Below are 24,032 nucleotides of genomic sequence, written 5' to 3'. Positions count from 1 at the left end.
GCAATCTCCACCTCCCGGGTTCAAGTGATTCTCCTGCTTCAGCCTTTCGAGTTGCTGGGATTACAGGCATGTGCCACCACGCCAGGCTAATTTTTGTATTTTTAGTAGAGACGGGGTTTCACTATGTTGGCCATATTGGTCTCGAACTCCTGACCTCATGATCTGCCTGCCTCGGCCTCCCAAAGTGCTGGGATTACAGGCGCGAGCCACCACGCCCAACCTGGTAACACCTCTTAACTGTCACAACAGTTAAGGAGTTGTCCTGAAGTCATCAAGTTCACACACAGCAGAGCCAGGATTCATACCAAGGTCTCCTTGACTTAAACTCTGTGTTTTTTCCTCTGAAACAACTGAGTCTCTGGAAACCCAGACTCAAGACACAGACAAATCTGAAGTAGGAATTTTACAGAAGACATGAGAAACCATAGTCTTTCGTTTACAAGCATGAAATGCTACTGATCATTAAAGAAAATGTAATTAACAGATTCTATCCTAGAAGTGTAATACACAGAGTAAACTTACATGAGCAAAGAAGTATAGTAAAGCGCACATGACCACATAAATCTGATTCCCATAGGAGTCCTGTATTTCAAGGCATGAACTAAACCCCAAATTCCTCAGAGGCTAAGTAAGGTAACCAACATAAGAGACAGGAAAAGATATACAGGGAATATTTTAAGTGTCACTGCATCTGAGCTTTAGTTTTCAAAATGGAACTCTATTGTTTCTGATTTGATTTACTTCCTAGAACATCAAGAAAAACTGAACAAATACTATTTAATACTCCAATTCTAACGGATTTTTAAAAATACAAGAATTTGGCTTTAAGAAACAATACATCTCACAATGAGCTCACCAGTATTACCAGCTGGGACCAGTGAACCACATTTACCAAATAAGGCAAGTTTTTTCAATGCCTGAAATCTTTCTATAGTGAGCTCACTTCACTTCTCACTGGGTTTCTACAGTAATTGTAGAGGTCATCTCTCCAACTCAGAGTCCGTAAATCACCAGGCTCTTGATGCAAACGTGGGTTGCATGGTCTCTGGAGAGCATTAAATTTGGCTTCAGATTATTACTGGCTGTATATAGAAGAGAAAGACGTAAAATCAACTCTAAATACAGAACAGTAAGAAGCTGTATTAAGCAAAATCTATTAATAAAGTCAGTGAGCTGTTTACTATGATGAATATAAATGGCAGAGCTTACCAGATTTCTCTCAATGTATTTGTCCAGTTGTAAATACATTGCTTGCTCTAGGGCTGAGTCTACACAAACATACCCACAAATTTCAAATAATGCTGGCTAACAAATGAGTTCACCTATCTGCACAATCCCAAGGAAACAAAATATTTTTTTCTCTTTTTAATTGGCTGATTTTGTGTAGTGTAAAAACAATGCATACAGACAAATCTATGATGAGATTCATCACATTCTTACTTAAAATAACAAACGTTGTTAGGAGGAGGGTTGTCCACCATGTTTAGCAGTTCTGAAAACTAAATAAAAGCATGTGATTGTAAAGTGTTTTTACCTGACCTTCTCTTAAATATTTAAATACGTTCAACTACAGAAGCAAAAACGATTCTTCATTTTTCTCTTCTATATTGCTTGTGTGCTAAGCTATAGCCCTAAACCAAGAATGTACAAATTTTCTTCAAATGTAAAAGGTTTCCGTGAAAATAAAAATACTTGAAATAAAAATTTGTGGTGTCTGTGTTAAGAATATTATTTTCAGCCATGAATTTGTTCAAGGTCAAATTCAAGTTACATCTTGCTGTAAATTCTGTGGTTTTCCAACATAGGAAGCCAAATTATCAAACACGTTATTAAGTTTATGCTATCAGAAAGGTATTTTGCAAAGGTAAGGACTGAAATTTGTTTCAGGTCTTAGTCCAGCGGTGAGTAAATTTTTCCTATAAAGAATCAAAGACTTAAGTATTTTATCTTTTGTGGGTCACATGCTGCCCTACACAACCACCCAACTGTGCTCTTTCAACAAGAAAACAACCATAGAGAACACATAAACAAGAGACACTATGTTCCAATAAAGCTTTATCTATGGACACTGAAATCTGAATTCTACAGTTTCCGCTTGTCAAAAAACGTTACTCTTCATTTACCCTCTTTATGTTACTCTTTAATTACCCTCAGTTGGCCCTGTCCAGCCACCCCGCCACACTGGACATGGCCATATCCCTCTGCCACACCCCAGGCCCTGTGATGGGCCACTGAGAGGAGCCCACTGTGGGATGGGGTTGACTTCTGCGGCCTGCCTGGGTATCTGGGCCTGGCCAGCAGCCGTGTTCTTCATGTGTTGATTTCATTTGACCGCTGAAGTGGTGGGTCTCATCCTTCCCGTCTCGGCCAAGACTGACTGAGGGCTGCCTCACTGCAAACCCTCCCCCCAGTGTCAGTGATGGTCATCCTTGCCTCAGAATGACCAGGGGCCAGCCAGTGTCTGACCAAGGTCAAGGGGCAGGTGCAGGGGTGGCAGGGATGGCTCCGAAGCCAGAATTGTCTTAAACTGCAATATCCTTTTCCATCCCCACCCCTAGCCCAGCCCTAGCCCAGTCCTCCTAGGAGCAGGACCTGATAAAGCAGATGGTGGGGAGGCTGGGCACCAGGTTACTAACTCCAGTACATTCCTGTGTCGATGGCCGTGAAATAAAGTCTGAAAACTTTAAAAGCAAAGAAAACAAAAATAAAATAAATAAAAAATCAAAATGAAACAAAAAATAAAAAATAAAAATGTAACAACCATTCACAGTTCATGAGCCACACACACACACACACACACGCACACAGAGACAGAGACAGAGAGAGACAGACAGAGAGAGAGAGAGAGAGAGGATTAGCTTTAGTCAGCAGTTTGCCAACCCCTGTCTTAAAACATAGAAATTAACATTCGCGAATCAGGATGGAAACAAAAGTTACCTTTAACTGCAGGGTGGAAAACTCATCCCGAGGTAAAAGAGAACAGAGTCATCTGAGTCCTGAGATCCATGCTTTGAGCTGGCAAGTAAGAAGTGTTAAAGATAGTACTGGATTCACTCTATCCTGTGCCACACTTCTTTTGGGGACTGGATAACAGTGGAATTTACGGATGGGGCAGTAAGCCTATCCTACCCAAAGGGAAGGGAAGGAATACATTTTAAAAAGGAAAGATATGGCAGACGGGAGAACTAATCTGGCACAAAAATAAACACATTACAATTCCAGAAGTTGCAGAATCAAGGTAGAGAATGAAAAAGGCAAAAGATGGTGCCCCAAGGAAACGGGAGGGCCAACAAAGAGGCTCATCTATGAACTCCACGGAAAAGATGGGGGCTCCAGAGGTCTGCCCTTTGCTTGATGGTATTCAGCGGGAGCTTACAGTCAAAGACCTTTGTGATCTGACACAGGCCCGAGGTGTCCACACCTGCTCTCCTGCTGATACTGTGTTCGAGTTTCCAAGCCTTGAATGTCTGGCAGGTAACAGATATTGACGGTAAACAAAATTTATCATTGCTATGGTCTGGATGTAGTTTGTTACCACCAAAACTCATGCTGAGGTTTAATTACCAGGGTAGCAGTCCTGGGAATCGGGGCCTAGTGGGAGGTGTTTGGGTGCCTCAAAAATAGATTAATGCTGTCTATTGGGACTACGTGAGCTCTCACTCTCATGGGAATAGATTACTTCCCATAAGAGAGGGTTGTTATAAGGTAAGACTCCTCCGGTTTAGTCCCTTTTTTGCACAGACATCCAGCTCTGAACATCCGTATGTATGGTACAGCACAAAAGCCCTTGGCAGAAGCCAGTGCCATGCACCTGAAAGTCCAAACCTGCAGGACCATGAACCTCTTTTCTTTATAAATTACTCCAACTCAGGTGTTCTGCAATACAAAACAAAGACAGCTGTGAACATTCTAATGTAAATAATTATTAATTATTGGCCGGTGGGTGGTTTCTCAACACCAGCCTTTCACATTGTTCATAAATTGTCTTCTTGAAATGCAGAGTAAAGACTGGACAGCCCTCATGAATACAGTATGTGGGTGACAGGCATGTGCCTTAGAGTTAAAATGCCTGGGTTCAATCCCTGCTCTGGTACTTAATATCTGCCTAATCTTAGGCAAATTACATTGTCCTTTCTGTGGCTCAGTTTAGTCATTAGTAAAAAGAAGCTGAAAATAATAGGCCCTACCTCACAGATTTATTGTAAAGATTAAATAAATAAATATATGTGAGCCACCTAGAAGACTGCCTGACATATGTTATTAATACCAATTATATCCTGATCATCATTATCATTAAACAAAAAACTGGATGTGACACAAAACTCTCCATTTTTCTACCCTAGCTGGCTATTTCATGTCTCATTTCCCACTAATTCTGCCTTCGTTCTCCATTTACATATACATTCTAAACTCTGGCCTGGTATTTACTCATACTATGGGTTATATAACACGCCGGTAGGTTATACATTGAGTTTCATGGGTTAGAATCAGCATTTTTTTTAAAAAAATGAACTAAACTAAAGTAGAATGCAATAGAAAATACCACAATACATCCCTTGTAGAAACAGAAGTATGTTAGCACATAGACTTGCTAAATTGTGATGTAAAATATATTTCTTAATGTGGTTCATGTTCCAAAAAGAGAGAAAAAAAGGCTAAATGTAGCAGCTGCAATCACACCAGTATATATCAAGCTTCTAAGCCACGTAACACATTTCAAATTTTTATACCACTATGTCGCTTCCTTTCCCTGTCTTCTCTTTTGCCAGGGATGCCATTTTCCCCTGTACTGGCTGGAGAATTTCCACTAGTCTTTATATTGCACCTGCTGGATGGTATAACTTTACAGGGATCTTTGCCAGCCTCCCCTGGTTAGCCAGAGTGAGTTGCTCCTCCCACTGTGCTTGAAAGATACAATGGGCAAACTTCAGGTATATCAGTGATGCCTTTAAATCATAATTATTTATTTCTCTGAAATTTCTTCTGCTACAGTGTGTGGTCCGTGAGGCCAAGCGTCATATAGTATTTTTGCATCCCCCAATGCTGAGGAATGTGCTTGTTACAAAGTAGATCAACACCATCCAATTGAATGTTTTTGTATCAGTGACAACATGAGAGAGATGATGGCATGGTAATCAAATTTCTCCTGACTCAAGACTGGGAAAGGAGAATGAGGTAGAAGAGCAGATCCTGTCAGTATATTAAATGATCAAATTTACATTCTAAAAAAATCTCATTCATCCTAGCACTTTGGGAGGCTGAGGTAGACAAATCACCCGAGGTCAGGAGTTCCAGATCAGCCTGGCCAACATGGTGAAACCCCATCTCTACTAAAAATACAAAAATTAGCCAGGCATGGTGCACACCTATAATACCAGCTACTTGGGAGAATGAGGCAGGAGGACTGTTTGAACCTGGGAGGCGGAGGTTCCAGTGAACTGAGATCACACCACTGCACTCCAGCTAGGTGACAGAGTGAGATTCCATCTCAAAAAAAAAAAAAAAAAAAAAACTCATTAATATGGAAGATAAAAACTAAAACATAGTAAAAGTCTCACCAAAACGTCTACTAGGCAAGGAAAGGATCAAAAAGCTGCACCTTAAGGGCTGCTGCAATTTTATTTTCGTCTGAATAAATAATATGACATGAGCAATAAGATAAATAATTTTGCTGATCAATATAAATGTACTATTTTAAAAAATACTATAGTATCCAGATACTCTTTGGGGGCTTCCATTTTCATTGCTAAATTTCAACAAGAACACTGAAAAATAGGAGCCGTTTATACAGAAAAAGAGTTAGGTAAATAGGAACAATGTCATGTTAAGAATAAAGGAACAAGGCTGGGCGCGGTGGCTCACGCCTGTTATCCCACCACTTTGGGAGGCCAAGGTGGGTGGATCACCTGAGGTCGGGAATTTGAGACCAGCCTGACCAACATGGAGAAATCCTGTCTCTACTAAAAATACAAAATTAGCTGCGTGTGATGGCGCATGCCTGTAATCCCAGCTACTCAGGAGGCTAAGGCAGGAGAATCTCTTGAACCCAGTAGGCAGTGGTTGCAGTGAGCCAAGATGGCACCTTTGCACTCCAGCCTGGTCAATGAGAGTGAAACTCCATCTAAAAAACAGAACAAATTAATCTAACAGGGATGTTCAGCAAATGCTGACACTTCCTTGTTGATTCTAATCCTGGCAGCTTTGACAAACAGGCGGTCAATACATTTTGTTGGTAGAACAGACATGAAAATTTTATGTATTTCTGATGTAAAAAAAGGTTTTAGATAATTTTTATACTGGAAATAGGCTGAGGTTCGTTGTTGTTGTTGTTGTTTGTTTTGTTTTGTTTTTTTAAAGAAAGAGTCTCCCTCTGTCACCCAGGCTAGGGTACAGTGGCACAATCTCGGCTCACTGCAACCTCCACCTCCTAGGTTCCAGTGATTCTCCTGCTTCAATCTCCTGCTGGGATTACAGGCATGTACCACGATGACTGACTAATTTTTGTATTTTTAGTAGAGATGGGGTTTCACCAGTTGGCCAGGCTGGTCTCAAACTCCTGACCTCAAGTGATCCACCCACCTCTGCCTCCCAAAGTGCTAGTATTGCAGGCATGAGCCACCGTGCCCAGCCGGTTTTAGTTAATTTTTATACTGGAAACAGGCTGAGGTTCATAATTTAATTTTTAAATCTATAGACAGATTCTAAATGTTTGCCTCACTGATTCATAGTCCTTAGATGGTTTCCAATTACTTCCATGTATATTATAAAGTTTTAATACTAATTTAATACACATAGAATGTTGGTGACGGTAGTAGGAACAACCCAATAAAACACTTAAAATTCAAATGCTGGTACAATTTATTTACAACAGTACCAAAGAATAGATTATAAGGTATACAAAAGTATTTTATTACAATTATTTGGAAGATCCTTTTTTTTAACCTTCTTTCTTAGATCACTCTGATAATAAACTCTGATATCTGTGTTTTCTCAACAGCCAATCAACAATTACAGAATAAAATTAAACACAGAATGGCTTAACTCACTGACGGTTGTCACTTTATCAAAGCTCTGTGGTTAACATCAAATGATGAGCCCTACAAATCTATTGATTGCAAACACTTGAAACATACTCCTGTTTGTATCTGTAACTTTGAACTCTAAAACATAAGTGTGAAATACAATGTTTCCAATTTTATTGAGTACTTGTTTATGTTTTCCAAGGAAGTCAATATGAGGTTTCCTAAGTACTTTAGAATATTTCTCACCATTTAAGTTTGAAAAGCAGAAATAACATATAGCTTCCAGACCACTTCAAAGACTACTGGAACCACAATGACCCTGAACAAAGAAGCTATAAGTAAAAATAGTAATGCGTATAGCAATGTCAGGGCCAAACTGAGTATCATGAAATACATTTAGAATAAATTCTCTATAGCAAATTCTTCCGCAGCAGGGCAGCCAGGGAAATGAGGTAGAGGAAAGAATGTACCTACAGATAAAAGCACCAGCTCTTAAACCAAGAACATCCCCTTGTTATGTAGAGAAGATACAAAGTTCACAGGGAAATTGTGTGCTATGGAGATGTTTCAAGCAGAGCTTAACTCCTCACTATTGGCCCTACTAAAAGCAAGAGACCTAGAAAATTTTCTTCAGTCAACTGAGATTTCTCCCTCCTCCAGATTTACTATAAGTAACTGGATCTACTACAGAGAAGACTTCATTGCAAGAAAACAGGCTGGACTCTCACTCAAGAGGGTTGATCACTGAAAAATGAAAATAATCTTATTGTATAGCAAGATTTCAATCTCAAGATCTCTCACACAGACATCAACAATGACATAAATGAGGCTCCACTGTATTGCACAGCCAATAACTACTTATGTATGGCACTTGCAAATAGTATTAATTTTTAAAAAATGCATACTTGACCTAAAAACATAGCATAAAGATCTTCTGGAAAAATAAAATTTTGAGGGAAGCTTAAAACATTTCGTAAGTATTGGTCTTTAGGCATCAAAATAAGGCATCATTAGGAGAGTAAAATAGTGAAATCTTATCTACAATGTGAGTACAATTAAATTATAAGAGCTTATTTTCCTATCTAAGCATAGAGGAACCACTTAAAGCTATAATAATCCATATAAGGATGTATGTATGCATGTATTTAATATATAATGATATATATATATATATTGATTTGAATTTAAAAACTTTCCAATAGAATGGCTTCTTGGTTGTGTTCCTATCTAAAATTGTAACTCTATGTGATTCTCCTGCCTCAGTGTCCTGAGTAACGCTCAGCATCTGCAATGACTGGCATAGAAACATTAAATGCAGAAAGAACTACTGACTAACAGTGTCCAGGAGATGTCATTTGGTTTGTTCTTCCATTGATGTTAATGGGGTCAGGGCTGATACCTCACAAGGATGTTGTAAAGTTGGAGAAAACACACTATGAACTACAAAGGAAAAAAAAAAAAAAAAAAAGAGGAAAGATGTACATTCCTTTAAAGGATGCAGGTATGGTATAGTGTCAAGGTTATTGAATTAAGTATAAAAGAACTTGGATTCAAATTTCACCTACAGTATATATTCATCTCTTGGTGGCTGGCAATGCTCCTTCATCATTCTACCTGAAAAATGATGATACCTTCTACTTTATAAGAGTACTCTAAGGAGGGCTATATATGGAACACTATATCTAATAATGTTCAATAAGTTGTATAGTGTCATTAGTTATAAGTAATGTCCATCTAGATGCCTTCTTGCTAGGCACCCCTGTGAACCACACTTTATCAATATTCAAAAATTAACCCAGATTTGTTGTTGTCGTCTCCACGTTGATTTTTTAATATTGATAAAGTGTGACCATGAAACAAAATAAGGTGAACTAATCTACATGCACGATGACTTCATCATTTTTACAATGATACTTTGGTTACACTGACAGAACATCTATAATAGCAATAATTATGAATGATTATAAAATAAAAACAATTAACATTTTAGTGCTTACTATGTGGAAGAAACTATGCTAAACAAATTATATGAAATGTCTAAGCTATTTCAATCCCATGAAGGTAGTTGTATTATTTTCTCCATTTTTCATATGGGGAAATTAAAGCTTAGAAAAGGCAACTAGAATGTCTTAGTTTATACTTCCAGTAAGTGCCGGGGTTTGATTTCAAGTTAAGATAACAATATAGAACTTGCTGCTGATATTATAAGACACTATCTCACTATCCAAATGAGCTCATCAGTATTCCTTATTTAAGGAGAAGAGGAATGTCTTCTGTGCACCAAATGTGCTATTAAAGAACTATATGTTTTATCTCATTTCTGTTTAAAATCTGACTCTACTCCTTACTAGTTAGATTACCTTGGTCCATTTGCTTAACTTCCTTTCACTTCAGTTTCTTTACCTATAAAATGAGTTTAACAGGTATCTTATTTAATAGGTTGGTTGTGGTTCAGGGCGGAGCAAGATGGCCGAATAGGAACAGATCCAGTCTCCAACTCCCAGCGCGAGCGACACAGAAGACCGGTGATTTCTGCATTTTCAACTGAGGTACTGGGGTCATCTCACTAGGGAGTGCCGGACAATCGGTGCTGGTCAGCTGCTGCAGCCTGACCAGCGAGAGCTGAAGCAGGGCGAGGCATCGCCTCACCTGGAAGCGCAAGGGGGAAGGGGATCCGTTTTCCTAGCCAGGGGAACTGAGACACACAACACCTGGAAAATCGGGTAACTCCCACCCCAATACTGCGCTGTAAGCATACAGGCACACCAGGAGAATATATCCCAATCCTGGCCGGGAGGGTCCCACGCCCACGAAGCCTCCCTCACTGCTAACACAGCAGTCTGCCGCGATCTATCCGCAAGGCAGCAGCGAGGCTGGGGGAGGGGCGCCCGCCATTGCTGAGGCTTAACTAGGTAAACAAAGCCGCTGGGAAGCTCGAACTGGGTGGAGCTCACAGCAGCTCAAGGAAGCCTGCCTGTCTCTGTAGTCTCCACCTCTGGGGACAGCACACAGCTGAAGACCAACAGGGGAAGTAGCGGGAGCCGGTGCAGACGCGAACGACTCTGTCTGACAGCTTTGGGGAGAGCCGTGGATCTCCCAACGCGGAGGTTGAGATCTGAGAACGGACAGACTGCCTGCTCAGGTGTGTCTCTGACCCCTGAGTAGCCTAGCTGGGAGAAATCCCCCACTAGGGGCAGTCTGACACCCCACACCTCACAGGGTGGAGTACACCCCTGAGAGGAAACTTCCAAAGGAAGAATCAGACAGGTACACTCGCTGTTCAGCAATATTCTATCTTCGGCAACCTCTGCTGCTGATACCCAGGCAAACACGGTCTGAAGTGGACCTCAAGCAATCTCCAACAGACCAACAGACAGTCCTTCTGACTGTCAGAAGGAAAACTATCAAACAGGAAGGACACCTATACCAAAACCCCATCAGTACGTCACCACCATCAAAGACCAGAGACAGATAAAACCACAAAGATGGGGAAGAAGCAGGGCAGAAAAGCTGGAAATTCAAAAAATAAGAGCGCATCTCCCCCTGCGAAGGAGCGCAGCCCATCGCCAGCAACGGATCAAAGCTGGTCAGAGAATGACTTGGACGAGAGGAGAGAAGAAGGCTTCAGTCCATCAAACTTATCAGAGCTAAAGGAGGAATTACGTACCCAGCGCAAAGAAACTAAAAATCTTGAAAAAAGAGTGGAAGAATTGACAGCTAGACTAATTAATGCAGAGAAGATCATAAACGAAATGACAGAGATGAAAACCATGACACGAGAAATACGTGACAAATGCACAAGCTTCAGTAACCGACTCGATCAACTGGAAGAAAGAGTATCAGCGATTGAAGATCAAATGAATGAAATGAAGCAAGAAGAGAAACCAAAAGAAAAAAGAAGAAAAAGAAATGAGCAAAGCCTGCAAGAAGTATGGGATTACGTAAAAAGACCAAATCTACGTCTGATTGGGGTGCCTGAAAGTGAGGGGGAAAATGGAACCAAGTTGGAAAACACTCTTCAGGATATCATCCAGGAGAACTTCCCCAACCTAGTAGGGCAGGCCAACATTCAAATTCAGGAAATACAGAGAACGCCACAAAGATACTCCTCCAGAAGAGCAACTCCAAGACACATCATTGCCAGATTCACCAAAGTTGAAATGAAGGAAAAAATCTTAAGGGCAGCCAGAGAGAAAGGTCGGGTTACCCACAAAGGGAAGCCCATCAGACTAACAGCAGATCTCTCGGCAGAAACTCTACAAGCCAGAAGAGAGTGGGGGCCAATATTCAACGTTCTTAAAGAAAAGAATTTTAAACCCAGAATTTCATATCCAGCCAAACTAAGTTTCATAAGTGAAGGAGAAATAAAATCCTTTACAGATAAGCAAATGCTTAGAGATTTTGTCACCACCAGGCCTGCCTTACAAGAGACCCTGAAGGAAGCCCTAAACATGGAAAGGAACAACCGGTACCAGCCATCACAAAAACATGCCAAAATGTAAAGACCATCGAGGCTAGGAAGAAACTGCATCGACTAACGAGCAAAATAACCAGTTAATATCATAATGGCAGGATCAAGTTCACACATAACAATATTAACCTTAAATGTTAATGGACTAAATACTCCAATTAAAAGACACAGACTGGCAAACTGGATAAAGAGTCAAGACCCATCAGTCTGCTGTATTCAGGAGACCCATCTCACATGCAGAGACATACATAGGCTCAAAATAAAGGGATGGAGGAAGATCTACCAAGCAAATGGAGAACAAAAAAAAGCAGGGGTTGCAATCCTTGTCTCTGATAAAACAGACTTTAAACCATCAAAGATCAAAAGAGACAAAGAAGGCCATTACATAATGGTAAAGGGATCAATTCAACAGGAAGAGCTAATTCTCCTAAATATATATGCACCCAATACAGGAGCACCCAGATTCATAAAGCAAGTCCTTAGAGACTTACAAAGAGACTTAGACTCCCATACAATAATAATGGGAGACTTCAACACTCCGCTGTCAACATTAGACAGATCAACGAGACAGAAAGTTAACAAGGATATCCAGGAATTGAACTCATCTCTGCACCAAGCGGACCTAATAGACATCTATAGAACTCTCCACCCCAAATCAACAGAATATACATTCTTCTCAGCACCACATCGCACTTATTCCAAAATTGACCACATAATTGGAAGTAAAGCACTCCTCAGCAAATGTAAAAGAACAGAAATTATAACAAACTGTCTCTCAGACCACAGTGCAATCAAACTAGAACTCAGGACTAAGAAACTCAATCAAAACCGCTCAACTACATGGAAACTGAACAACCTGCTCCTGAATGACTACTGGGTACATAACGAAATGAAAGCGGAAATAAAGATGTTCTTTGAAACCAATGAGAACAAAGATACAACATACCAGAATCTCTGGGACACATTTAAAGCAGTGTGTAGAGGGAAATTTATAGCACTAAATGCCCACAAGAGAAAGCAGGAAAGATCTAAAATTGACACTCTAACATCACAATTAAAAGAACTAGAGAGGCAAGAGCAAACACATTCAAAAGCTAGCAGAAGGCAAGAAATAACTAAGATCAGAGCCGAACTGAAGGAGATAGAGACAGAAAAAACCCTCCAAAAAATCAATGAATCCAGGAGTTGGTTTTTTGAAAAGATCAACAAAATTGACAGACCGCTAGCAAGGCTAATAAAGAAGAAAAGAGAGAGGAATCAAATAGATGCAATAAAAAATGATAAAGGGGATATCACCACTGACCCCACAGAAATACAAACTACCATCAGAGAATACTATAAACGCCTCTACGCAAATCAACTAGAAAATCTAGAAGAAATGGATAAATTCCTGGACACTTACACTCTCCCAAGGCTAAACCAGGAAGAAGTTGAATCCCTGAATAGACCAATAGTAGGCTCTGAAATTGAGGCAACAATTAATAGCCTACCCACCAAAAAAAGTCCAGGACCAGATGGATTCACAGCTGAATTCTACCAGAGGTACAAGGAGGAGCTGGTACCATTCCTTCTGAAACTATTCCAATCAATAGAAAAAGAGGGAATCCTCCCTAACTCATTTTATGAGGCCAACATCATCCTGATACCAAAGCCTGGCAGAGACACATCAAAAAAAGAGAATTTTAGACCAATATCCCTGATGAACATTGATGCAAAAATTCTCAATAAAATACTGGCAAACCGGATTCAGCAGCACATCAAAAAGCTTATCCACCATGATCAAGTGGGCTTCATCCCTGGGATGCAAGGCTGGTTCAACATTTGCAAATCAATAAACGTAATCCAGCATATAAACAGAACCAAAGACAAGAACCACATGATTGTCTCAATAGATGCAGAAAAGGCTTTTGACAAAATTCAACAGCCCTTCATGCTAAAAACGCTCAATAAATTTGGTATTGATGGAACGTACCTCAAAATAATAAGAGCTATTTATGACAAACCCACAGCTAATATCATACTGAATGGGCAAAAACTGGAAAAATTCCCTTTGAAAACTGGCACAAGACAGGGATGCCCTCTCTCACCACTCCTATTCAACATAGTGTTGGAAGTTCTGGCTAGGGCAATCAGGCAAGAGAAAGAAATCAAGGGTATCCAGTTAGGAAAAGAAGAAGTCAAATTGTCCCTGTTTGCAGATGACATGATTGTATATTTAGAAAACCCCATTGTCTCAGCCCAAAATCTCCTTAAGCTGATAAGCAACTTCAGCAAAGTCTCAGGATACAAAATTAATGTGCAAAAATCACAAGCATTCTTATACACCAGTAACAGACAAGCAGAGAGCCAAATCAGGAATGAACTTCCATTCACAATTGCTTCAGAGAATAAAATACCTAGGAATCCAGCTTACAAGGGATGTAAAGGACCTCTTCAAGGAGAACTACAAACCACTGCTCAGCGAAATAAAAGAGGACACAAACAAATGGAAGAACATACCATGCTCATGGATAGGAAGAATCAATATCGTGAAAATGGCCATACTCCCCAAGGTTATTTATAGATTCAATGCCATCCCCATCAAGCTACCAATGAGTTTCTTCACAGAATTGGAAAAAACTGCTTTAAAGTTCATATGGAACCAAAAAAGGGCCCGCATTGCCAAGACAATCCTAAGTCAAAAGGACAAAGCTGGAGGCGTCACGCTACCTGACTTCAAACTATACTACAAGGCTACAGTAACCAAAACAGCATGGTACTGGTACCAAAACAGAGATATAGATCAATGGAACAGAACAGAGTCCTCAGAAATAATACCACACATCTACAGCCATCTGATCTTTGACAAACCTGAGAGAAACAAGAAATGGGGAAAGGATTCCCTATTTAATAAATGGTGCTGGGAAAATTGGCTAGCCATAAGTAGAAAGCTGAAACTGGATCCTTTCCTTACCCCTTATACGAAGATTAATTCAAGATGGATTAGAGACTTAAATGTTAGACCTAATACCATAAAAACCCTAGAAGAAAATCTAGGTAGTACCATTCAGGACATAGGCATGGGCAAGGACTTCATGTCTAAAACACCAAAAGCAATGGCAGCAAAAGCAAAAATTGACAAATGGGATCTAATTAAACTAAAGAGCTTTTGCACAGCAAAAGAAACTACCATCAGAGTGAACAGGCAACCTACAGAATGGGAGAAAATTTTTGCAACCTACTCATCTGACAAAGGGCTAATATCCAGAATCTACAAAGAACTCAAACAAATATACGAGAAAAAAACAAACAACCCCATCAAAAAGTGGGGAAAGGATATGAACAGACATTTCTCAAAAGAAGATATTCATACAGCCAACAGACACATGAAAAAATGCTCATCATCACTGGCCATCAGAGAAATGCAAATCAAAACCACAATGAGATACCATCTCACACCAGTTAGAATGGCAATCATTAAGAAGTCAGGAAACAACAGGTGTTGGAGAGGATGTGGAGAAACAGGAACACTTTTACACTGTTGGTGGGATTGTAAACTAGTTCAACCATTATGGAAAACAGTATGGCAATTCCTCAAGGATCTAGAACTAGATGTACCATATGACCCAGCCATCCCACTACTGGGTATATACCCAAAGGATTATAAATTATTCTACTACAAAGACACATGCACACGTATGTTTATTGCGGCACTATTCACAATAGCAAAGACTTGGAATCAACCCAAATGTCCATCTGTGACAGACTGGATTAAGAAAATGTGGCACATATACACCATGGAATACTATGCAGCCATAAAAAAGGATGAGTTTGCGTCCTTTGTAGGGACATGGATGCAGCTGGAAACCATCATTCTTAGCAAACTATCACAAGAACAGAAAACCAAACACCGCATGTTCTCACTCATAGGTGGGAACTGAACAATGAGATCACTTGGACTCGGGAAGGGGAACATCACGCACTGGGGCCTATCATGGGGAGGGGGGAGGGGGGAGGAGGGAGGGCTTGCATTGGGGAGTTATACAAGATATAAATGATGAATTGATGGGTGCTGACGAGTTGATGGGTGCAGCACACCAACATGGCATAAGTATACATATGTAACAAACCTGCACGTTATGCACATGTACCCTAGAACTTAAAGTATAATAATAAAAAAAAAAAAAAAAAAAAAAAAGAATGGAGGCATGATAAATTGCCCATATTTAAAGTGTAAATTTGATGAGACTTAACATAGGTAGACACTGGTGAAACTTTCACTGCAATCAGGATTTTGAATGTCTCCATCCTTGCTGAAAGTTTGCTCATATTGCCTTGTAATTTGTCCTTCCTTCCCATAAGCCCTAGGCAACCACCGATGTTTTGTTTTGTTTTTGCCATTATAAGTCAGTTTTTAGTTTATGACATTTTATTAAAATGGAATTATATACTATAAAAAAAAAAAAAAATCTTTGTGTTCAAATCCTGGCTCCACTGCTGTGTCACGTTTGCAAATTGCATAAAATCTCCTCTGTAATAAAATTGGGATTATAGCTTTAAAAAAAAAAAAATAAAAAAAAATAATAGGTTGGTTGTGAGGATTAAGTAAGTTTACAATTAAAGTGCTTAAGGCAACATTTAGTTAACTAAAATAAAGGGTCAAGTACTACTATTGTTAAAAAAGATGATCAAATAAAGTGAATAATTCTGCAACCGCATATACATAAGTGCCACTGACAGAAGTTGTAATAAAGGGAACTATAAGGACAGTCATGACTCATTTATTACTCTGTTTTATTGTACATTAGATATTGCATTTTTTACAAATTGAAGGTTTGAGGCAACCATGTGTCTGAAAAGGTTATTAGTGCCATTTTTTAAACGATGCTCACTTTATGTCTCTGTGTCACAACTTTCTAACTCTCATAATATTTCAAACTTTCTTATGATTATTATATTTGTCATGGTGATCTGTGATCAGGGATCTTTGATACTACTATTGTGATTGTTTTGGGACTCCATGGTCTCACACCTATATAAAACAGTGAATTTAACTGATAAATACTGCATGGGTTCTGCCTGCTTTGCCAATTGGACACTCTCTGTCTCTCTCTCTCTCTTCCAGCTTCCCTCTTCCCTGACACACAATTAGGCCAATTAGTAACCGTACAATGGCTTCCAAGTGTTCAACTGAAAGGAAAAGTCATATGTCTACCATTTCAAATCAAAAGCTAGAAATGATTAAGCTTAGTGAGGAAGGTATGTTGAAAGCTGACAGAAGCTAAGAGCTAATCCTCTTGTGCCAGTCAGCCAAGCTGTGAATACAAAAGTTGTTGAGGGAAATCAAAAGTGCTACTCCAGTGAACACACAAATGGTTAAGAAATCAAAACAGACTTATTGCAAATATGAAGAAAAAGTTTTAGGGGTCTAGACAGAAGATCAACCACAACATTCCCTTAAGCCAAAGCCTCATCCAGAGCACGGTCCTAACTCGCTTCAATTCCATGAAGGCTGAGAGAAATAAGGAAATTGCAGAAGAAAAGTTTGAAGCTAGCAGAGGTTGGTTCATGGGGAAGAAAAGCAGCCATATCCTAACATAAACGTCTCAGGTGAAGCAGCAAATGCTGATGTAGAAGCTGCAGCAAGTTATCCAGAAGATCTAGCTAAAATCATAGGTGAAGGTGGCTACACCAAACAACAGATTTTCAAAGTGGACAAAACAGCCTTTTCTTAGAAGAAGATGCCATCCAGGACTTCCATAGCTAGAGAAGAGAAGTCAATGTTTGGCTTCAAAGCAACAAAGGACTGGCTGACTCTCTTGTTAGGGGCTAATGAAGCTGGTGACTTTAAGTTGAAGCCAATGCTCACTTACCATTCAGAAATCCTAGGGCCCTTAAGATGTATGCTAAATCTACTCTGCCTGTGCTCTAGAAAGGTTAAACAAAGCCTGAATGATAGCACATCTTTTTATAGTGTAGTTTACTTAATATTTTAAGTGCACTCTTGAGACTTTTGCTAAGAAAAAAAGATTCGATTCCTTTAAATATAGAACTACTCATCGCCAATTTACCTGATCACCCTGATGGATATACAAGTAGACTAATGTTCTTTCATGACTGCTAACATAAAATCTATTCTGCAGCCCATGGATCAAGAAGTAATTTTGACATTCAAGTCTTATGATTAAAGAAATACATTTCATAACTGATGTGGTTTGGCTCTGTGTTCCCACCCAAATCTCATGTCAAACTGTAATTCCCAGTGTTGGAGAAGGGGCCTGCTGGTAGATGACTGGATCATAGGGGCAGATTTCCCCCTTGCTAGTCTCATGAGAGTGAGCTCTCATGGGACCTGGTTGTTTGAAAGTGTGTAGCACTTCCCCTTTTGTTCTCTTTCTTCCTCCTGCTCTGCAATGTGAAGAAGGTGCTAGCTTCCCCTTTGCCCTTCCCCCATGATTGTAAGTTTCCTGAGGCCTCCACAACCATGTTTCCTGTACCTGGTTGTGAGTCAATTAAACCTCTTTTCCTCATAAATTACCTGGTCTCAGGTAGTTACTCATAGCAGTGCGAGAACAGACTAACACAATAAGGCTATCATTGTCAAAGACAGTGATTTCTCTGATAGATCTAGGCAAGGTAAATTGAAAACCTTCTGGAAGGATTCACCACTCTAGAAGCCATTGACAACATTTATGATTCATGGAAGAAGTTGATTCTAATCCTTATGGATGACTTGGAGAGGTTTGAAGACTTCAGTGGAGGAACTTCCTGCAAATGTGGTGGAAACAGCAAGAGAGCTAGAATTAGAAGAGGAGCCTGCAGACAAGACTGAATTGCTGCAATCTCATGATCAAACTTAAAGGATGAGGAATTGCTTCTTACGGATGAGCAAAGAAACTAGTTCCTTGAGATAGAATCTATTCCTTGTGAATATTGTTGAAATGACAACAAAGGATTTGGAATATTCCATGTACTTAATTGATGAGGCAGAGGCAGTGTTTGAGGGAACGGACTACAATTTTAAAAGATGTTTTACTATTGGGTAAAATGCTATCAAAAAGCAATATCGCACACTCCAGAAAATACTTTCATGAAAGAGTCAACCTATGAAGCAAACTTCACTGTAGTCTTCTTTTAAGAAACTGCCAAAGCCACCCCAGCCTTCAGCAACCACCACCCTTACAGCCAGCTGCTACCAACATCGAGGCAAGATCATCCACCAGAAAAATGAATGCAACTCACCAAAGGCTCAGATAATTGTTAGCATATTTTAGCAATGAAGTATTTTTTAAATAAGGTATGTATGTTGATTTTTAGATATAACACTATGCACACTTAAGAGACTACTGTATAGTGTGAATATAACTTTTATATGCTCTAAGAAATAAAAAATATGTGTGACTCACTGGGATATTTGTTTTAGGCCAGTGGTCTGGAACTGAATCTACAAAATCTATTTCCAAGGAACCTGCCTATATACAGATCTTTTGCTTCCTTTGTTAACTTTGCACCTAATTTTATTATTGCTATTATAAAGGGGATTGTTTTCTCAATTTTCCTTTTGGATAGTTAATTAATAGTATTACATTGGAAAGCTGCCTGTTTTCATTGATTTTGTATCCTGCAACTCTGCTCGAGTTGAGTGAGGCATTTGTAATACTTCTTAGTTCTCTAAGCTATTTTTATTTTGAGACAAGTTAGACTGCAGTCACTTTTCACATGACAGAAATCTAAGACTGAAACAGGAATTGTGACAACTATGTATAGTTTTTTGGATACTACATGCTAAAATAACTGCATGTATAAGGCATGTTTAAAATAATAAACAAATGTTCAGAGACAGAAACAAACTCTGCGATGGACAGAACAAAGGGACCAGAATTATCGGTTTCCATTCCAGTCTTCAACATGAAAACAATATAAGAAATCAAGTTCTATTATAAAATGATTAGCAATATATTGTTGATTTCTATATAAAAACCATAAAGAATGTTCATATGATTTTTATTAAAGTCTTATTAAAAATAAAAACCAATGTCTCACAGAACATTTCTCATAGAAATAAAAATGTATCCTTTAACTTTCATGGGCAGTATTTCCCAAGTTTCTTATCTCTAATGAAACAAGTCAGCATTAATTGCCTATTGTGTACTGGGGACCCTGGGCATCAAGGGGAATTTCAAAAGTAAGGGAAACATATTAACTATGCTTGGTTAAATGGGTAGGTTTGGGCATATTTGAAAACCTTTTGATAACTAAGATATTTCACACTAAACCATTTACTTGTTAAAGGTAAAGAAAATGAAGTATTTCACAACAGAGTTGCTCTAGGGAGTAGAAGGGCTTCTGGTTTGAGGAACTGAGTTCTGATCTTCACTGGGCCACCACGTCTCTTCCCAGTTTGTTTCTGTATAATATACATCTGTATGTGGAAGATGAGCCTTTGGCCTCCTTAGCGCAAGTTCCATCACTAAACATATGTAATACTCTGGTATGTATGTATGTTTATAAACATACATTTGTTTTTCCACAGTGTATTATCTTTGATTAGAAACACACAAAGGCCGGGGACAGTGGCTCACGACTGTAATCCCAGCACTTTGGGAGGCCAAGGCGGGTGGATCACTTGAGGTCAGGAGTTCGAGACCAGCCTTGCCAACATGGTGAAATCTTGTCTCTACTAAAAACACAAAAATTAGCCTGGCATGGTGGTGGGCACCCGTAGTCCCAGCTATTCAGGAGGCTGAAGCAGGAGAATCACGTGAAGCCGGCAGGCAGAGGTTGCAGTGAGCCAAGATTGCACTACTGCACTCCAGCCTGGGTGACAGAGTGAGACTCCATCCCAAAAAACAAACAAACAAACAAACAACCTCAGACATACAGCTCTATCTATACTTTGGAGTCAGCTGGTCTACGTAGCAACAGGCATATAAAGTACAGAGAGGACCTTACAATCAATTAACTCTGAGAACAACGAAGTTTCCAATACAGTCATGGTAATGGAAATAGAATTGTCAATTTATTCATAAAGCATCCAAAAAACAGTTATGATTCATCCCACTCTATACTATTTGGTTGATGCAAAAGTAATTGTCGTTTTTGCCATTACTTTTGCATCAACCTAATATGACTACTATGGATATATTCCTATGGTGGAAATTCATAGAGTTGACATCAAGCATTCTGAATACCTACTTTCCACTAGTATTCTAGAACTTAAAGCAGCAGTGGGTCAGGAGAAACCAAACATTCAATCTAAGCCTCTGACACATGTAATATGTCTGGCCTGTAACACAATTTCATTCTGAATATACCAACTTACTAAGAAACTTTAAATAAATACATCCTTGACAACTGTTTATAGATAAATCTCCTAATCTCCAAGTATCTGAAACAGCAGAACCCATTTCTTTCTGTCCTTCAGTTCAACAACCCCATTACTAATCTTTTCTAACGCCTCTCACGGATGCACGATGCTTCTTGCCCACAACTGTAACTTACCAAGAGCCTTACTTTCACAGTGAAGTACCAGGTGTCTCAAAGTGCCATAGAATACACGACAAAGGAAATGTTTGTGGTCCACGGATCTTATCCACTGCAGTTAAATAGGATCATCTGGTTGTAAGGCAAGGGCCACTTTGACACAGCATTTTCCACTCTGTTTTGCCTATGTGGACCAAGCTGAAGAGGTCGCTGACTGCAGTGGAAGATTCTATGCTTAATCAACGGCCCTGCCTTCCAGCTGGCTAATCAGCCCAAACACGCTTGTGGGAAAACTTCAAGGCAAAGGCTGAAAAGCTGCGGAGTGTCACTTTTAGAATTAACTTTATGCACCAAATAAGAAAATACCTAAGTAAACGAGAGTGAAGTAATAGAAAAAAGTAAGTACTTTCATGTATGTTTATTCCACAATGCCAAAAGAAAATTGATCTATACATATATTTGGGAAGAACATGCCTGTTTTTTTGGTTGTTGTTTTATTTTTTTGTTTGTTTGTTTTTTGTTCTGTTTTTTGAGATAGACTTCTGCTCTTGTTGCCCAGGCTGTAGTGAAATGGCATGATCTCGGCTCACTGCAACCTCTACCTCCTGGGTTCAAGTAATTCTCCTGCCTCAGTCTCCCAAGTAGCTGGGATTACAGGCATGCACCACCCCACCCAGCTAATTTTGTATTTTCTTAGTAGAGATGGTGTTTCTCCATGTTGGTCAGGAGACTGGTTTCAAACTCCCAGACTCAGATGATCCACCCGCCTCAGCCTCCCAAAGTGTTAGGATTATAGGTATGAGCCACCACACCCGGACAAACATGCCTGTTTTTAATTCACTATTCACTTTACTAAGCAAGAACTACTTGGCAGCTTAGAAATAATTTAGTACTAAATGCATCAGGCAGATAAAATACACAGAATCACCACCACCAAAACACTAAATTAATAATGTTAATACTCAAGACCAGCTTCATTTAATCACAAATTTAACCTTCCAGTGAATAGGTAAAGGCATAGTATATACTGATGGGTGTTCTCAGTTGATCTGTCCTGCAATTAAGATGTTTACAAAACAAAATAAAATGTTATTAAGACTCCTGCCACTGCAACTGTAAGATAACTTAAACCTCCACGTAAGAAAAAGATAATTCCCAAACAGATGAAACTTACTCTTTTTGGGGCTAGAAAATTTGGAATATGTGTACTAGGGAAATAATTTTTCACAAAGTTCTAATTCAATTTTATAAAAACAACATTGATGAAGTGAAATATTGTTTAAGTCAAGGCTCTGAAGTAAAATGGCTTCATTTGGGGACCACGCTGACTGTTTCAGATCAGCTCTGTGATTTCAGATCAGCTCTGTGATTTCAGATCAGCTCTGTGATTTCAGATCAGCTCTGTGATTTGCTGCAGGTCACCCCATCATTTTCCTCATTTGTAAGCAGGTATAACACTAGTACCCACCTCATAGTTTGCTCGTGACTATTTAATTAGGTCACAGATTTTCACTGAAAGTCCCTGCCAATAAAAATTAGCTATTATTAATTTTGAAAAGACTCTCCTTGTGCTAGGACACCATATTCTTGTCATTTCCTCTTTCTTTTGTTCCTTCCTTCTCAGCCTCCTTTCCTGTCTTTTTTCCCCTAAACATCAAGTGTTGAGACAGTTCTTAGGTTATAAGCGTCCTAGGTCCTCTTCACTTCTCGCTCTATTCTTTCTTAACGGGATCTAATCTACTCCCATGACTTCAATAAACACCTAGAAGACAGAATTCCCAAGTGTTTGTTTCTAGTTCAGATCTGAACACACACCTGCTAATTCAACATCACATGGATGTCTCAGAGGAGCCTAAATTTCACTCATCATGACTAAAAACTCAGCTTACCATCATTGCCATCCAACATAAATGTTGCCTATATCAGTAAGTGGTTCAAGAACCACCCAATTATGCAACCTGAAATCCAGAGAGACGTTTTCCTGAAACCTCCTCCTCCTAAATTTCCAGGGGGTAACCCACTTCCTACTATTGTCATTTCACCTCTAAAATAGCTTTCTTACTTCTCCTTGTCCCCACAGTTACTTTCACCCTCCTTATCTAAAGCCACTAACCGCCAGCCCCAAAACTGGTTTGCCCAGGTAGTCTGTCCTACTCCTATCCATGCATGATACGCAGCTAGAATGACATTTAAAATACAAATATGATATCACTCTCCCGCTAACATTTCTATTGCTTATCACTGGCCTTAGGCTAGGGAGTAAAATACTGTGAGTCATTTATAAAGCTGCACATGTGGCCTCTGCCTCCAGGGTCCACTGTGCTCCAAACACACTAGACTTTCTTGTACTAAAACACGAGGCTCTTCCCTCCTCCACCAAGAAAACCTTTATTCAGTCCCATATTCCATTCCCTTTTTTGGAATATTTGTAAGTTTTTTTCCCTTCCCACCATTGTGTCCCCTTTTTCTTCCTCATGACTTAGGTCTCTACCTAATACTTCTTGCAGAAGACATTTCTTGATTTCCTGGACAAGTTCAGATCCATTAATTATGCCCTTGTAAAGCACTCTGTACTTTTGCATCACAATCCCCAATATATTTGTAATTACGTCTATGTCTGTTTTTCACGAAAGTTAATAGGGACATACGTGCAAGAAACATCTCTGATTTGTTTACAGCTACATCCGTTCATCTTATCAAACACCATGCATGGCACGTGTGAGCCAACCATGAGACTGATAAATATTTGCTGAATTAATTAACATAAAAATGGTTCTGATTTTAGTCCTTCACTTGAAAATTGCTCACAATTGGTGGAGAAATGTACATAAAATTCTTATCAAGGCAAACTGTGTTAACTTCTTACGAGAAATATGTGTAAAGGCTATTCAATCCTATGAAAAGGAAACCAAATAGATTCTGGAAGGGGAACATCTGCATGAGAAAGGCCTATATAAGGAAGGCTTGTTTCTGGTGCTGGGATATGAAATCTGGCAAGACTTCAAAAAGTGAAGTGTAAGAAGTATTCCAGAGAGAGGGAAAAGTTTGGCAAAGACATGATTAGTGTCAGGTATATA

The 24,032-nt window shown here is 39.4% G+C and overlaps 1 protein-coding gene across 1 annotated transcript in view; it reads right to left on the bottom strand.

Annotated features, from left to right (window-relative positions):
- The window catches only part of ARHGAP42 (Rho GTPase activating protein 42), a 332,212-nt gene that overhangs the window by 128,600 nt on the left and 179,580 nt on the right, over positions 1-24,032 (bottom strand). The window lies entirely within an intron of this gene.

This window comes from Rhinopithecus roxellana, chromosome 15, assembly GCF_007565055.1.
Source record: "Rhinopithecus roxellana isolate Shanxi Qingling chromosome 15, ASM756505v1, whole genome shotgun sequence".
NCBI classification, from domain to species: Eukaryota; Metazoa; Chordata; class Mammalia; order Primates; family Cercopithecidae; genus Rhinopithecus; species Rhinopithecus roxellana.
This window is presented reverse-complemented; position numbering and strand designations above follow the sequence as displayed.